The following is a 17,898-nucleotide window of genomic DNA, read 5'->3' on the forward strand; positions in this document are numbered from 1 at the left end:
TGGGCGGGGAGCGGGCGGTGGGGCGCGTGCCGCGGGTACGCTGAGGGCGAGGCAGCGAGCTCCGCGCTGGAGGCGGGGGCTGCGCGGCCCGACTGCGAGTGGTCCGGGCCCCGCGGCCTGGGGAGGTGGCGAGCGGCCCGGCGGCAGGTGAGGGCGGCCCGGAAAGCGGGCGAGCGGCAGCCACGGCCCGGCAGCAGGTGAGGGAGGCCCGTTAAGGTGGCGAGCGGCAGCCGCGGCCCGGCGGCAGGTGAGGTCGGGCCGGAAAGGTGGCGAGCGACGGTGACAGCTGCGGCACGTCAGGTGAGGGTGGTGCGGGGACGGCAGCGGCCTCCGGAGCTCCAGAAAGCCGCGCGCAGCGCGCTCCGCTGATGATGGCGAGCTGGAGGCCAGGCGTGCCCGTTACTTATGTGATGCGTAACTGCCAGCGTAGGGCCGAGTCATTTCAGCGGTGGCAGGGTTAGCTGAAATACCAGTTTTTCAGGTGAGCATCTGTAAGCATGTTGGGTGTTTCTAACCGTAGAGGTGGCTCTGGAGCACAGATTAGCCCAGGAGCTGAGGGTTTCTTAGTGAGGAAGAGAACAGACCGCCGACGTTCGCGGGTTTGTAAGTTGCCAGAGAGAGCAATTGACCGCACATCAAAGACTTACTGGGGCCTCACCTTTAAAACCATCAGCCCTTCTTGATGTTTCTAACAGCGAAGGTATAGAAGGGTGAGGCGAGTTGGCCTGTGGCACCCTTTAGAATTCAATTGGTTTTATCTGTCCTGAAGCGCTGCAGCACCTTTCTAGCTGCACCGGGCAGCTAAGAGCCCCATGGTGGAAGACTTTTTAACTGACGTCTACCACAAATGATTGCACATACACATTTGCTCTCTTTGTTTCATCAGTGTGCCTGCTGGAGAATGGATTTTTACATAATATCGGCGGGGGGGGGGGGAATAAAGCTTGATATATTTACTCTGGCGAGGGCTAAAGTAAATAAAGACACAAGGGCAAAGATGCTGGAGTGGAGTGACTCTGGGATGATACCTGTGCTGTTTAGTCATGTCAGGAAAAAGCAAGTTATAGTAATCCCTAAAATACTGCTTATAAAAGAAGTAAAAGACTATAAGAACAGTTCTGCCCTTTCTGTATACCTATTCTTATCAGTATTTTTTTGGTTGAATATGTTATTTTTGTGTTCATTGTTTGAAACATAGTTCAGGCAAGCCCAGCGAAATACCTCACTGAGAGTGATTGACTAAAAATCTCATCTACCATGATAAATTGGAACTTATAGATAGAGAATGATAGATAATGCAATAAAGAGCAGGAAGAGCAGAGAACTCAAAGAGATTGTTTCTGTCCTTGTGACTAAGCATCCTTTATTTTAAAATATTCTTTGATATCTGAGATGTAGTTTTTTAGGTCTATATAGCTTTTATCATGAAATAGAACTTCCAGTAGTATGTAGTCTGATTTAACTTAGATAAATCTATTTGTAATTAGGGTTAGGTAGTCTCAGATTGCTGGAATATAAAGCAACTTGAATGTAGGCTGGCTCCTTCACTCTGTGGGGACCCTCGCTCTTGTAACAGACTAAGAAGTGTTTGGTGCATGCACTGTTACCTTACTGTGAATATATCATTGTTACATGGCTTCTGCCTTACTGTTTAAATTTTGGATTCTGTCAGGGCATTTTAAGGCAATTTAAAATAATTTCCTGCCTTTGTGATTGCATAGCAACGACTGGAGGGGGTGGGAGTGGAATAAGCAACTGCAAGAGGTTCCAATTGTGTTGTTACAGCACACATCCCCTATTGTAAATAATTGTACTTTGGAAACAAATGGCCTTGTAGAGAGGCTACAGATTAGAATACAGCCTGGTTTGGCATTTGTTGCACTGACAGCGCAGCAGTGGAAGTAGCAGCTCGCTTTAACCACTGACAGATGTTCCAGCACTGATGTAATACATTGATTATTTGTTCAAAGTGGAGAGAGGGGTAAAAGGGGCTGAACCATAGTTTGTTTTCTTTTCTAAATGGCTAACTATAAATAGGGCAATCTTCTACAGGTGGTTAATGTGACTAATTTAGAGAAACCGTGAGCTAGAGGGGAGTTGGAAGTCCCTGGCAGCAAAGATGCCTGCCTGATGTTTGAATCTGAGAAATGCAGAGCATCCATATTCCTGAAATACTGACTCACCAAATAGATGCACTGTTAACTGAAGGACTAATATATGCAGGCCAAATGATGGAGAAGATGAAATATTTTCCTTTTTTAACTATTTTTAGTATACTTTATTGTATTAAATTACTTATCCTCACTAGTCACTTCTGAGAAGACACTTGTATTTTTGCTAGTTCTAAAAACTAATAATGACACACTATTCTGAATATAAAATTTCACCATTAGAAGTATCCCGTGCTTATCTGTTTCACTCTGTAAATTGCTGGACTACTTGAGCCCAATTTAAATATGGTTGCAGTTTTTGCAAACCATAATATGCATGCAGCTATCGCACCCTCCCACTGTCATCCTGTCTACTGTAGGGTTAAAAAAAAAACCCAAAGCATTTCCCAGGTGAGCACATTCTTCATTGGGAGTGCTTTCCATCACTGAATATCCTCAGTTATTTGATGATTTGTCCAAGCGTTTCACAAGAGCTGTGAAATTCTGTGCCAGGATATGCAGGCTGGATAAGAAAGGAGCATGGGCATGGCAAAATTGTAGGTAGCTGCCCTAATCGGTGCTCTGGGAAGGGAGATGAAATGAAGAATTAGTCAGACCTAATTGGTTTCAGTGGTACTACATTCTGTATAATGCATGTTCTGATAAGCAAGTGTTGTTAGAACAGATTAAAAAGTATGTATTTCAGAACAGATAAAAGAATGGTTTCTCTAATTAACGGTTTGGTGGAGCCATCTGGAACCATGAACCAGTCTGCAGCTAAGACCCATGCTTAGTTTTCACAGTTTCTTTTTAAAGTAGTTTGTCATAATCTGTTACTTAAGTGCTTACAGTGTTAAAGAAAAATGTATTTAAATTATATATTGAGGCTGCTTGGAAGTGCAAAAGCAATTTTTGCAGATACTGGTATGCAAAACTCTTCTCCAAGGAAGGTTCTTCAGCTTCATTGTTGCATTACAAATCAGCTTATGGTCTAGAGATCACATCATTTTAACAGCATTTCTATGTAGTACTTTTCATGTGATACTCTTTAAACATTTTATACCCTGTGCATATTTGACAGGAAAACAAATTTGGCACCTCTAAGATTATAATGGGGTGCTGGAAAAGATGTATTTGCTAGTATGAGTTCTATGTTATTACATGGATCCTTTGATCAGCGTGTTGGATTTTTTATTCACACTTCTGGGAACTATTTGTGTTTAAGTGAGAATTGCATGACTCCAGGTTTGACACTGCTTTTTCACTTTGCTTTGAAGTGCCAACAGCCTTCTCAGAAAGCATGATACTATTTTAATAATCAAATGTTAATTTTTTTTACCTGATGAGAACACAGATACCAAGGGCAATTTGCATGTATACCTAACCTTGAAATGCTGTTTTAAACAATTTTATTATAAATCTTGCTTTTTACGGTCTGTCTTATGCAACATTCTTTTTGTGTGTGCCTTCTCATTAAGTGATTTAATCTTTTTGTTGTTGTTCATTGTCCCATATGTAGATGAAATCAGCAATGTAAATAATTAGTGCACGCTCTAGGAAGCGTGGAAAAGATGTATATACAAGGTGGTATTCTTGCATTGTATATAGTACATCTTAAACACTGATTTGCTTACTTAATTTTTTATAAACAATACATATATGAGAGCAGGTTTTAGAGAAAATGTGCAAAATATTTGTGGAAGGAGAGTTTGGAAATAAGATTTGAGGAAACATTTTGTTTTCGGGTTGAAAATACCCAAACATTTTTGATCAGAAAACCTGGACTACTGGTAATTTCCCAGCAGACATGTTTTTGTTAAAGCCTTGCTATGTCATGACTGGCTTTTTTTTGCAGTTCCCATGACAACAGGGATTTTTGATCTGCAAAGCAGACTACTGTGTATGGTTTGAGGGAGTATAAATTTTCTTTATTACGGAAGAAGTTTTGATCGATGAAAGCTGATCATCAGGCACCCTGCGGTCTCATGCTCCCATCCTTCTCTTCAATAATCTGTGTTTTGCTCATGAGTTTACATGCAAATGTGAATTACCTGTTTGACAAGAATTGTCCAATTGTTGACCTAGTATGAGAGATGGTGGAAGATTTGTAAAGGCTTACTGTAGTGATAACATGGAAAATGTGTTGTCTTCCAAGTGGAGTCTCTACAAATGAGGCTGTTACATAAGTATCTATATTTGTATGTTTATATATTTGTGAAGATTGTATATGTGCACAAAAAGTAATGAGAGATAAAGTTGCTGAGGATTTGCATTGGCTCCTGCTAATATTTACTTTGTTTTGAACTTGTTTCCGAGATGCACTCACAAAATACTTTTTAAATGGACTTGCACATTTTAAATGAAGAATCTCAAAGTGCTGCTCATAACTAACGAACTAAAACTTGTTAATCTTGTTAATAGTGTGGCTTTTGTGTGCATGTCTATATCTCACCTTCTCGGATGAATACACAGGTGGCACGGGATGTTTGCAACATGTCCTGAACCAAACAGTTATAGAAGAAGCATTGACAGAGTAACTATGCTTAGGGCATGATTATTTTTTGTAAATTAGATTGTTGTTGTTTTTCTTTTTGAGCACTTGTTCCAAAAAAAGGAAGCCAATTCAGATTTGTTGATTTTCCTCCACACCCCTATTTGTTTGGACTTGTTCTCTCTTACCAGTTACCAAAAAAATACCAAAACCAAAAAAAAAAAAGGGGGGAATGGTGTAGTTAATGACACAAACAGCATAGGTAAACTAGGCAATCACTCTTTTTTAAAAGCACTTCTGAGTAGTGCAACTAGGATATATTAAAAACAAATTTCGAAAGTAAAGTCAACTGCCCGTGGTCTGCCCACGGTCTTCATGGACTGAGAGCTCTGTGTCCTGCTGCTACCATATCCACACACGTGTAGGATTATTATGGAATCATGAAAACAGAACCCCACCATATTGATCTCTGCAACTGAAGCTGCTCATCCACAGACGTGCAGTTCTGCTGGAGAAGTATTGTACAGGAGTAAAGCAACCTAGTATTTAGGTGATAACTTCATCCAAAAACTCACTTGTAAAAGACTTTTCAGTAAGGCTATCACCTGTTTATGTTGTAACTGTGACAAAATAACTTACATAAACATGAAAGAGAAATCAGGCTTAGTACCCATACCCAGGCATACCTTGGATACATACCAATTTTTTAAAGTGAAGCTAGAAGTTCTGAAATTACTAGTTTTTTACACACAACCCCTTTTCTACCATGGCATTCTAGGACATATGAACACAGTAAGTGTGTGTAGTTTTGGTCTCTGTCACCTTTCTTGTGAAAAATAACTTTGAAGTCGGTTCAATGCTAGTGTTGAAAGAAGGCTTACACGTCTGCCCTAGTATGTCATTCAGAATGCTGTATGTGATTCTGGAGTATCCTTTTTGTGAATTCAAGAAAACTGAGAGATGACAACTGGAATTTTGAACATGGGTCTGCAAAGGTTTACAGTGATGGATAGCTTCAAGATTTTATTTTGGTATTTGTTTTTCTGTTTTTCACCAAATAGTTTATGCAGTGCTGCCTGTGAATTCAAGATAAAAGGTAGTTGCTAAACTTGGGCTTTTATACTTCAGAAATGTGCAAAGTTTAGGAGAAAGGATGCCTTAAATGCATTTAAAGAATAAAAATAGTGGTGAGTTGGTTATAATGTCAGATATTTTCCATTGTATATGGAGAGGACGTGGAGCTGATGATCCTGCATGAAGCTGGATGAATAGGTCAAACAGGTTCTGCATCTCTGAGATGCATCAGGAGGAGTGACAATGCGATGACACAATCACTGACTCCAGATTGTTCCCAGCTATGAATCCTCAGGTTGCAGCCTCTGCTGTTTCTCAGCATGTGCCATTCACGTTTAAGGGCTTTTCAGCCCATCTCCCATCACCATCTGCTACATAATGGAAACAAAACAATGTGTTCTATGTGGAGCCAGCTGACTCTGAGTGGAGTTCGAGGTTTGCAAAATCCGTCTCTTCTTGTTTGTCTGATTGGTCTCATTGACATACTGTGAAGTAGTCACTGGGCTGTATTTTCATTATGAATGAAAAGTAAAAGATGATAGTGACTCATTTACAGGACCATACACTTTTTTTGAGGAGGTTAGATATTGCATACTGTATCTGTTTTCTCATGTTTGTGTACAAGAATTATTGCACATTCTGATGTCTCTGTAATTAGAAGGGAAACATACTGCATGTGTGAAACATCTTTTCAGCGTGATGGTATTGGTAACGTTTGTCCTGAATGGGCAATGAGAAGATAAGCAACAGGATTTCATAATTGCAAGTGTTCACTAGGTGTCACTGCATGATCACACCGAACTGAAGCTCTCCCTGAGGAGTTCTTTGATGGTTGTGATACTTCCCTTATGAATAGGGATTTTAAAGAAAATTCCTACTTTTGTCTTCAGAATGCAGTGTGGATTAAATTTAAGAATAACTAATGATTAGAAGTAATTAATTCAGTCTTGTTTTTAAGAGCAGTCTCATAAAAATGCTGATGTATTTTAAAAATCCCAAGATGTTCTGTGCTTTAATTTTTAAAGACTTAGAATAGCTTCTCTATTGATCACTATCTAGCTTTCTTGTCAATATCTGGTATATTACTGATCCCAGATTTGACTAAAATTCCTATTAAGATGTGGAAAATTTACGGTTTTCATAATAATACATTATCTATAACACAAACACTTTCACTTAATTATTTGCAAAACTTGTTTTTGTTAAGGCATGTAAAAGATCGAATCTGTAAATGTCTGTCAGAGTGGAGTGTAAGTATGAATATAGGTAAAATTGCCTGATTTTCTGTAAGAAAATCTTCTTGTTCTCATGCCATATTATGTCACTGGTGAATGGTAAAACATTTACATACTGTCATTTTATATCTAATCTATTTGCAAGTGCGGCTCTTTTTGGCACTGTTTAATAGTACTCTAAGGAAAGTGTTGATGCTTATGGATAAAACAAGTTAGTTTGGTTACAAAGATACATTTTTTGAATCATGCTTAACACTGTATTGCTACATGTTCAGCATGTAGCAGAAATGCTTACAGGAGTGATTGATGGCCAACCTTCAGTATTTTCCCTATTGCAGCTGCTATATAAGAGGAACGTCATTGGTGCACCTTTGTTTTTTCATAGCACTTAACTGTCAGAAACTGTCTGTTTACCAGACAAAAGCACGTTTCTTTCACCTTGGTGTCCTGTTTGTATCCTGCAATGACATTTAAGCACTGCATCTCTCATCATGTGACACAGCTACCCAGCTGGCCAGATTTTAAGACAAATTCTGATCAAGCTTGTATAACAAGATCCATAAAACATACAGTAAGAAGACTTCAGTGATTAAAATAGACTCTTGTCTAACATGCACTTCCATGTGACAGGCATAGTGAAAATAATCATGTATAACAAGTTCTTAGTAAGGGAGAGCTTGAGAGACTTCTCATTGCATATTACTCTGTGTCTGTGAACAGTGGGTGAAAACTCATTCTCCACCTTCAATTCATAGTGATCGAATCATTGAATAGTAGGGGTTAGAAGGGACTTCTAAAGATCATCCAGTCCAACCCCCCCGGCTAAAGCAGATTCACCTTGATCAGGTCACACAGGAATGCCTCCAAGTGGGTTTTGAAAGCTTCCAGAGAAGAAGACTCCACAACCTCTCTGGACAGCCTATGCCAGGGCTGGACCACCATCAGAGAAAAGAAGTTTCTCTCTGAGTTTCAGGAGAACTTTTTGTACACCAGCTTATGTCCGTTACCCCTTGTCCTATCACTGGACATTACATAAAAAACTGCCACCCTATCTCTTCACATTCACCCTTCTAAGTGTTCATAAGATTCGCTCCCTCTTAGTTTTCTCTATATTAAATAGCCTCAGGTCCCACAGTCTTCACAAGAAAGATGTTCCTGTCCCCTGGTCATCTTTGTAGCCCTCCACTGGACTCTCTCTAGAAGTTCCCTGTCCCTCTTGAGCTGAGGAGCCCAGAACTGGACACAGGACTCCAGATGAGGCCTCACCAGGGCAGAGTAGAGGAGGAGAACCTCCTTGGACCTGCTGGCTATGCTCTTCTTGATGCATCCCAGGATACCATTGGTCTTCTTGGCCACGAGGGCACTTTCCTGGCTCATGGTTAATTTATCTTCAACCAGGACTCTCAGGTCTCTTTCTGCAGAGCTGCTTTCCAGCAGGTCAATCCCCAGCCTGTACTGGTGCCTGGGGTTGTTCCTCCCCAGATGCAGAACTCTGCCATTGCCCTTGTTGAACCTCATGAGGTTCCTCTCTGCACAACTCTCAAGCCGGTCTTGATCCTGCTGAATGGCAGCACAGCCTTCTGGGGAATCAGACAGCCCTCCCAGTTTGGTGTCATCAGGGAACTTGCTGAGGGTACACTCTGAAGAAGATGAAGATATTGAACAAGACTGGCCCCTGAACTGATCCGTGTGGAACTCCACTGGCCACGGGCCTCCAACTCGATTCAGTGCCATTGATCACCACCCTCTGGGCTCTGTTATTCAGCCAGCTCTTGATCCACCTCAGTGTCCATTTGTTCAAGCCACACTGCTTGAGCTTTCTGATGAGGATGTTATGTGAGACAGTGTCAAAAGCCTTGCTGAAGTCAAGGTAGACGACATCCACTGCTCTCCCCTCATCTAGCCAGACAGTTAATTGCTCATTAACTTCACGTGAATAATTATTCAGAATGGTGCAACATAAAACAGATTCCATCATTGTCTTAAAAATTGTTCCTAACTAAGGCTTAACAGTTGATATATAAGAAATGCTGATTTTAATTTTTAATGACGATTTTGGGATCCTTCTAGGAGCTCTCTTCAGAATTTGAACTGTGAAAAGAGACTCTGCCCAGTGACAAAATTTTTATCTTCTCTTGTTTGACATGTCTTAAGAAATTTATTTGAAATAATTTCTGGAGCTCACTTTCTTCTGCCCTGCTTTTTATTGCTAACCATGACATTCTATTGATATGATTTCTTTGAAGTTGATGATTCTGCTAAGCAGTGTCTTGCAGGCCTACTGCTGCACTGAAGGTGATTAAAAAGGCTTTTGCAACTTGGGAAATCAATTTGATGGTTCTCTACAGCTACAACTTTTAAAGTAATACTCACTGTGGTTTTAGGACAGAAAATTGAACTTGTGTCTCTGCAAAATATGCAAAGAGAAATTCAGTCATGCTGCGTTGCACTGAGGTTTCTATTTTGCTGAAATGGATACACTAGCACAGTAGGATTTCTGAAGTTTTGAGCTTCTTTAGGGTATAGGGAGCTGTGTCTACTGAGAATCCAAAGCACTGATCCCTCTGCTATGAGTGGACTCCTAATGTAATAAGATTTTCTCTTTTATCTATGATAGACATGTCCTTATTGTAGTTGAGAGCACTTCCTAAGAAAGTGAGAGACTTGGTTACTGTTCTTAGCTTGGAAGTGTTCAAACCCACATCTACATCTTCCAGAAATGTACCATACTTGACAAGCTGTAAAATATTTTGTGGAAGATAGTGCTACTCAGGGTTATCTCTTTTCAGTGATACTAGATGAAAAGGTGTGTAACACTTTAACCTAATATCGGGCCATTCTGTTGTGTTGAGGGATATCTGGGCTTTCTTGTTCACAAGATTGTTTTGTAAATGGGGACTAGAGTCCTATTCCCTCCCAGGTGAATGTTCTTTTCTAGAACTCTTGCAAATCTGTATGTGAAGACACAGGTAGATTGTTTGCAGAACACTTTTCTTTGGTGCAGCTGCAGTTCATGTCACTTTGGGAACAAGTACATTTTAATTTATCAGCAAACCTATGCATAATCATTTTGAGCTCCACCTTAGCTATGACAAAGCAAAAAGATATATAATGACCTTTCTTGTTGCAAAGATCATGACAAATCAAGCACTTGTTGAATTTCTGAAAAGGCAACTGATCTTTCATATAATTTCTTTAGGATTTTTTTCCCCGTTCTTTTTTTCTTTTTTGGCATCTCTGCTGCACACAGTCTTTATGTTTGTTTAACTGTAGTTCAATAGCTTAATTTAATGCTGTACAGATCAACTGTTAAGATTAAAGATGTTTACCCTGTGCCTATGTGGTGCGTAAGTTATGTTTGTTGCATGTGCAATGGTGAATTTTACCCTAAAGAGATAATTATGGCTTTAAAAAGAAGCCCCAAAACAAAACAACAAACCAAACTAGAAAAAAACAAAAACGCAACAGGTGAAAGAATGGCTTCAAGAAAGCAGTAGTATTGAAGGACTGGCAGGTCCTTATTAGTACCACATCCTTGTGGACTGGACATGATTTGCTCAGATGTTCTCTTTCCCTGTCTGTTTTGGTGAGCTGTGCATCAGCAGTGCTGAGAAAAAACGCTGAGTATTCTCTTGATAGCAACAGTGCATGGACTTTCTTAAAAGCATGCATGGGATAAAGAATTAGATTTTGCGGAAGTATTAAAATTAATTAAGACTTCTATTGATAGAAATATAAAGCAGTGCCAGGTTTTTTAACCAGAAATTAGGTTATGAGAAAGTGTATGATTTGTGCTTGTATAATGTACTTGAAGACCAAATTCACCATTTAGTTCCTTGCCTTTGATCACTGGTTGACATATGGGTGTGCAGAAAACTCAAAATCTGATACATAAGAAAGATTAAAGTACTAGTGTAGTCTTGTGAGCTGTCTAGTAATGTGGGCAATCCGCCAATGGTAACTGCCTGAGTATAAGGTTGTTTTTAAGTGAATGTGACCAATATGTGAGTCTGAGGATAGGGTAGCTGTGGAGTCGTGCATGAAGCCGGGCTGGGTGGAGACAGCAGAAAGTTGTAGGGGAAAAAACACATTAAGAGGGCTAGGACACTGTGTATATGATTGAAGTCAGGATGGTAGAACACAGGGCATAATTTATTAAATATTAATTAAGTTGATGTTTAATTTTATAATGTTATTCTTTGAAAGATGGGAGATCCTCACAATGCTAACTTGAGATCAGAATCAAATGATTGAAAGAAATGAATTCTGGTGTTATCCCTGTTCTTCATGTTTTTCCACCTTTGCTCTCCGAATTAGATGCCTGTAACTAACTGCCATTTGGTCTTTTTATTATGTTGGTTTACTCCCTGTATTGAAGGTTTCTGAAAGAACTACTAAAGGCTATCAAAAAAGGAAAATATTTATGATATCCGTTCATTATTTAGTAAACTTACAGGAATGTTTGCATACACACACATGCACATATGATCTCTCAATTAAAATTTCAAGCATTTTCTCTATAAGCAGATTCAGTCACAACATTTGTGGGAATCAATTACCACGAGCATTCCGTGTAAACCATTCCTGCTTTTGAGTAGGAACTTTGATCCCACAATGGAAATATAAGTGTTGGAAGACTGATATTGTTGTTCCTTCATCAACAATATCTGTCATTTATGGTCTTAAAGTTGGGGGTTGAGGATGGGTATTTTCCATGTATGGTCTTTGGTATTAATTAAATTAAAAAGAAAACAATAAAAATTTCCAGGCAAGCTGGGACACACGCAATTTTTTTTTTTTTTCTGGCATCTTTATGCATAATTATCAGTTAGGTCATAACTGAATTGACTCAAAATAAGCTTAAAGGTTTCATCAAGTCACTGCATTAGTAGAGGAAGAAGGAATATAAAGTGAAAGAAGAAACTCCTCTAACTTGCAAAGTAAGCAGAAAGAAGAAGAACCCTTATCTTTCAGGTACTCATCTGAGGTGACTAAGTAAAATCTTGTAAGGTGCCTGTCGTAGCAGTGAGAAGTGTTACTCCTCCGTGGCCTAGCTGTTAGTCTGTGTTTGTATTCCTTCCAAAGGGGATAGTACCTCATCTTTTATCTTGTGTAGCTGGCACAGCTTGTGTAGCTGTGCCAGCATTATGCTTCTCACTGCAGCAGATTTGAGTGAAAACCAAGTTTGGTGTGGTTTTTTTTACAGCCAATAAAACTGGACTGGTAAACTTGTTCAGGTTTACTTAATTTTGCCTTTCAGGCATTAAGCATAGATTATGGTTCAAATGAAAATTGTTTATGAAGTCTGATGTTTTAGGCTTGTGTAGCATTATTTGGTTATGAGAAGTTGATTTTGGGAAGAAGTTTCCCGACTTAGTGTTTAAATAAGAGAAATTGGAAATAATTTCCATGCTTTATAAGATATAACTTTATAAGATATAGCTGCTTTATAAGATAGTCACAGGTGAGTTAATGGATACTCTTGTGCAGAAGTTTTTTGCTTACCTTTTCTCTCTTTTGTGTCGTTTATTATACCAGTTTTGATTTCACTGAATGCAGATGGCTGTACTTTTGAGTTGATTGAGGGAATAAAAATGGATGTTAGTAAGTGGGTGGGTGTATGAGGAAGTTGAAATTTATGTAACTTGCATTTCTAAGAAGTGAAAACTAGTCTGCCTTGAATATGTTTCTCAATTTTGCCCTGATACTTGTTCCCACTTGCCACTATTTTAATGGAGGGCTTGGTTTGGTACTGTTCTGAACTGGAACAAACATTGTTCAGCACAGCTGCTTCTGAGACAGTAGAGTCTTCTAGGTTCTATTAAAGAGTAGACCTATATGAATGCTGTAGTAAAGTAATTCTCTTCTTTCCTGAAACAGTTTTGATTTTCGAACTATATGGTGATGTCTTTTTACTGTGCATCACCCATAATTATCCAGATGCTTCTCCAACCTGAATAGTCATCTCTTCAGGCTTCATTAAATGCAGTCAGTAGGGCATTGAAGCCAATATAGCTCATGGTATGTCTTCTGTGTTTTAACACGTTGTTATTTCTTACTGCAGAGTTCTATTTTTTTTCAGAGACTCATGGAAATCGTATCACACAAGTCCTTTTTGATTGCTTCTTACTATTTAAACCTAGGACTAATGGAATCCTATGTTCCTTGAAAGATTTCTAAGGCTAGTAGATGATGGCATCTGTCCACCATTTGTGGAAAACAAACCTTAATGCTCCATTTGTTTTCCATCATAAATCATAAGTAATTTCCTTGCAATGGCAGCAGCCTCAAATTAAGGAAACCTTGGCCTATATTTTGACTGTGCAGGATTTTTCCAGGCAGCAGCCCTGAGTGCACACCAATAAGTCATATATCATTCATCCATCACTTTCTTCCTTTTTCTCTGTCAGTGTTTACTCTGCTTGGGGACCATGGTGGCACAGTGACACTGGATGCTGAGTTGTCTTGTGGAATTGGCAGTGGCAGTGAAATTGACAGTCTTGTTGCTGCCGTTCAAACTTGGTCCCTCCCTCTTCAAGGTTCTTTCCAGAGATGAAAAGACATTGAGAAACGAAGTCCCTCTTTCCATTAACCAGTTCTAATATGGAGAATGTGACATATTTTCCTTGGATCTCATTAGCAGAATGGTGAATATTTCTAGACCACATGTGAAAAATTTGTCATCATATCCTAGTAACAGTCTTTCAGGAGACCAACATTAGGTGAGGTAATAACTCATTTGCTCCTGAACTGGACAGTAGCTGCAATTTTTCTTGAGCAAATGCCTAATTATTCAGTAGTCTGGTAAACAAACTGGTAACAGTCTCAAATGTGTGCCTGTACCTTTCTCTAAATATCAAGCTCCACCTGTGTCTTCACCAAGCAGCACGTTAGAGCTCACATTTGACAGAAGAAATTTAAATAGTTGCTTTCTAATGGACCATGGGATTAACTATCACAAAGTTACAGGACCTGAAGATAGCCACCAAGTCACACTGTATGAATACCTGTGTGGATTATGGAGTGGAGATGGAGAGATGTTACTTACCAGTAACTGGAGTTCTTTGAGATCTGTAAATCTGCAAGTATCTTTTGCCCCTGGCCATTGTTTCCCTTTCCATCTCTTCTACTTGAAAAGATTTGCATTTCAGAAGGAACAAAAATCGTGCAGCAGGTGCAACCCAGAATCTTAAACATGAGAGCAGGCAAAAAATCAGAACATCCTGCACTAGATTGCAGAAAAAAAAAATTATCTTGTCTTGAAGTGAATGTACATGTGAACCATAGGGAATTACAACTACCAATGATCTCTCATCCCCATCTCACTATATACCTTTTTTCTTCCCACTCCCTCTCAAAAAAAGGCCTCTAATAGAAAACTAGGTGCAGAACTGTAGTGGTTTTGGCTGGGCCAGGTTTTGGTAGTGAGGAGGCTACACGAGTGGCTTCTTTAAACAGAGCTGCTAGAAGCTTCCCCTGTAGCTGATAGGGCTAAGAGCAGTCAATTCTGAGATGGACCCATTGCTGACCAAGACCTGGCCAATTAGTGATTGAGGTCACACCTCTGTGAATAACGTATTTGAGGAGAAGAAGTTGTTGACCAGTTGCTAAATGGCAGCAGCAACAGGGAATGAGAATGTGAAAACATCTCTGCAGACACCAAGGTCAGTGGAGAAGGAGGAGGAGGAGGGTGCTTAAGCCCCTGAAGAAAGAGTCCCCTGTGACTTGTGGTGAAGACCATGGTGAGGCAGCTGTGCCTCTGCAGTCCATGGAGGACCATAGAGGAGCAGAGATCCACTCACAGTCTGTGGAGAGCCCTACACCAGAGTGGGTGGATGCCTGATGGAGGCTGCGATTCTGTGGGAAGCCCACTCTGGAGCAAGTTCCTGGCAGGACGTGGAAGCCTGTGGGGAGAGAGAAGCCCACACCAGAGCATGTTTGCTGTCAGGACTTGTGATCCTGTGAGGGACTCGGGCTGGAGCAGTTGGTACTTGGAGGACTTCTCCTGGTGGATGACCCACACTGGGGCAGGGTGTGTATTTACTAAGCCATGTCAGTTCCTCTTTGCAATCAGTTCTAATGTATTAAGACACAGGTGGTTTGTTTTGTTTTGTTTTGTTTTTTTTTCCCCAGCATCCCTAAATGTGATAGTGTGTATGGTTTAATCAACATCATACATAACTTGTATGCTTCCCATGGGTCTGTGTAGCACCTTTCAACTTTGTGTCTACCGTAGCTTATCATTAGATTTGGAGTGGGAAGTAAAAATCTTGAATGGTAAACCTGGATGTTACAAAACTTGAGAGTTGCAAGTGAAACCTGAACCGGGATCCATTAATGGTTTGTAATGAACCAGACCAGGTCACGAACTGACTATATACAGCTGTGTCATGAGGGTTGGAGGCAAAGAACATTGGCAGCCTTGCAGTTTATTACTTCAACTTACGTTCTTTTAATTTACTTAGTACCATTATGTGGTAAGGCAGAATGGATTACTTAGATGTACATTCATATATACTTTGTAACTTCTTTTTCTCTGAAGCTTTTTTTCATGAAGGAGGTGTTCTGTAGCATATTATTCTTCCACAAAGCAATTGCTAAAAGAAGTTTCGTTGTTTGTAGATTCAGAGAAAATTGGAGCAAATTTTGTAGCTAGCAACAGACGCAATCGGGAAAAGAAGTCAAGAAAGTTGTTGCAGTAATCTGCTTCTTGATGAAGCCTTCCTTTGTCTAATGTAATACCTCTGAAAAAAACAAAACCCAAGCCCATTGTAAAGAGTATTAAGTACAGAGAAGCTGAAAAAACTAAAAAAAAAAAGATGAAATAACCAAATGGATCAAAGCCCGCCCACTAATCACTTGAGTACAGCAGGGACTAGGTTCAAACCTGGACTCAATTTCCCTTCATCTCTGTGTATATATGATTAATTAGTCCAATAATGGTGCTTTGGAGATGGAAAGCGTTGTTAAGACTGGGCAGGTGCTGGCTCTGGGAAGGGACAGTCGGGTTCAGACACTGTGCCAGGGAGCAGTCAGGGCAGCAGGCAGCTGGGAAAGGGTAAGCAGGCCAGAATCTGAGGGCAACCTCCCCACACCCTGCAGTGGGTCAGGCCTAGGGACTGCTGCCGGGGTGGCTCTGGAGCCCGGTGCTCCAGCCTGTAGCAGGGAGAGAGGTCTGAAATCCTCCTGACGTGAGTGGGTCTGTGGGCAGCCCCTTGTAGTTTGGATCGGGGGGCCTGGCCAGGTCCAGGCATGGATGCAGGGCCAAGGGCAAGAGGCTGAGTTTAAAAGCGGTGTCAAGTCAAAGGGTGGGCAGGCCCGCAGTGCTCCTCGCCCTTTCAAGGCCACCAGCTGTGCTGTCTGTAAGTTGGCCTTGTGCCCAGGCAGCCAACTCCCCCAGCCTGCAGAGAGGAATGTCTTCAGCACCCTGGTGTACTAGTAGGAATGAATTTCCTATGTTTAAAGTGCGTTTATCAAGTAAATGACTTAATTTTTGATGTGTAAATTAGGACAGATTTCACTGGGACTGTCTGATGTTCTGTAGAATTCTGAGGGAATTCTGAGGAAACTGCAAGGGTAGGTTAAAGAGGGTGCACAGGCACCACTCTGCTGGGAAGGCATGTGTGAGCAGCACTTGGAAAGTGCAGGGGAAACATCAACCTGCTTAATGGTAATAATTTTCTGTAGCAAGACTCTTTGTGTTTTATTTTGGAAATGCTGATTATCTTTGTGTTACAGTTGCTTAATTTTGGGACTCTTTTAGAGGTATTGGGGGGTTTTTTTGTTGCTCTAATAACCTTTGTTTTTCATAGTAGCTTTTCCGTAGTAGATTCTGATTTACTTGTACTGCCTATTTCTCTGATTAGTTATTCTAATAGTGCTTCAGGGATAGAACAGTGTTGGATCTTGCATCTTTGTTGAAAGCAGTTTTATTAAATCTAGTTATGACAATACAATTCTGTATGTTCATACATTTCCCTCATTAGTCAGAGTGACTGAAAGGTGAAGCCTTGGTATTCCAAATTTATTTCTGCAGATAAAAAAAAATCAAGTTGAAGATGTCTTCCAGCCCCACAATGCTTTCCCACTAAAGAAAATTGTATTGGTCATCTGGATTTGATATGTAATAGTTACTTTAATTTTTTTTAATGATGGCAGGAGTAGATTTCTATTTTTGTAGACATCTAGGAAGAGGCTTTATGTTAAACTGAGGTAATTTGGTTAGAAAGACACCTGCTTTACTTGTAAGACAGAACCTGAATGTTATGCATGGGATCCACTGGCAATTCATTGTGAGAAGAGTGACAGCTAATTTTTTTTCTGAAGCCGCAACGGCTATTACTTCATAGTGAAAGTATGCTAATTGGTATACTCTTGCTGTGGTTAAAGATTAATAATTGAGCAAAGAGGATAGATGCTTTTATTTATAGGAGTTCACAGTTAATTTTATTGGAAAGCCATAGCTGAAGATTGAAATTTGTAAGCACAAAGGTATTTGTCAGCTTCTGCTGTTTAACATTTTCCTTTCAAGGGGAAATCCAGCATACAAATGCTTTGATGTGGCAGTAAACATTACCTTAGCTAAGAATGAAGAGTCATTCTTGATTTTTACCTTAATTAAACTGTCGTAAAATGAATCTGATGCTGTTTTAACAAATCTCTGATCTTGGAGAACATTTTTTCAACTAGATTTAAGAGGCTACAAATAGACCTAATAGTATATTTGAGGCACATAAATTTAAGATAAAGCCTGTCTCTTTTTTTGCATTTGAATTTTTATTTAGAAAGAAAAATTTGAGTGGACAAAGTTCCTGCAGCACATTGTATCTTGGCTATTGTATTATAAATACAGTAAAATAAATGCATATGCACAGATTATATAGGTAGGGCTTTATGTAGGTAGAACTTCAAGAAAAGCTAGTAATGATTCTCTTTCAGGTATTGTATA

The sequence above is a fragment of the Colius striatus genome, chromosome 11 (assembly GCF_028858725.1).
Source record: "Colius striatus isolate bColStr4 chromosome 11, bColStr4.1.hap1, whole genome shotgun sequence".
Lineage (NCBI taxonomy): Eukaryota > Metazoa > Chordata > Aves > Coliiformes > Coliidae > Colius > Colius striatus.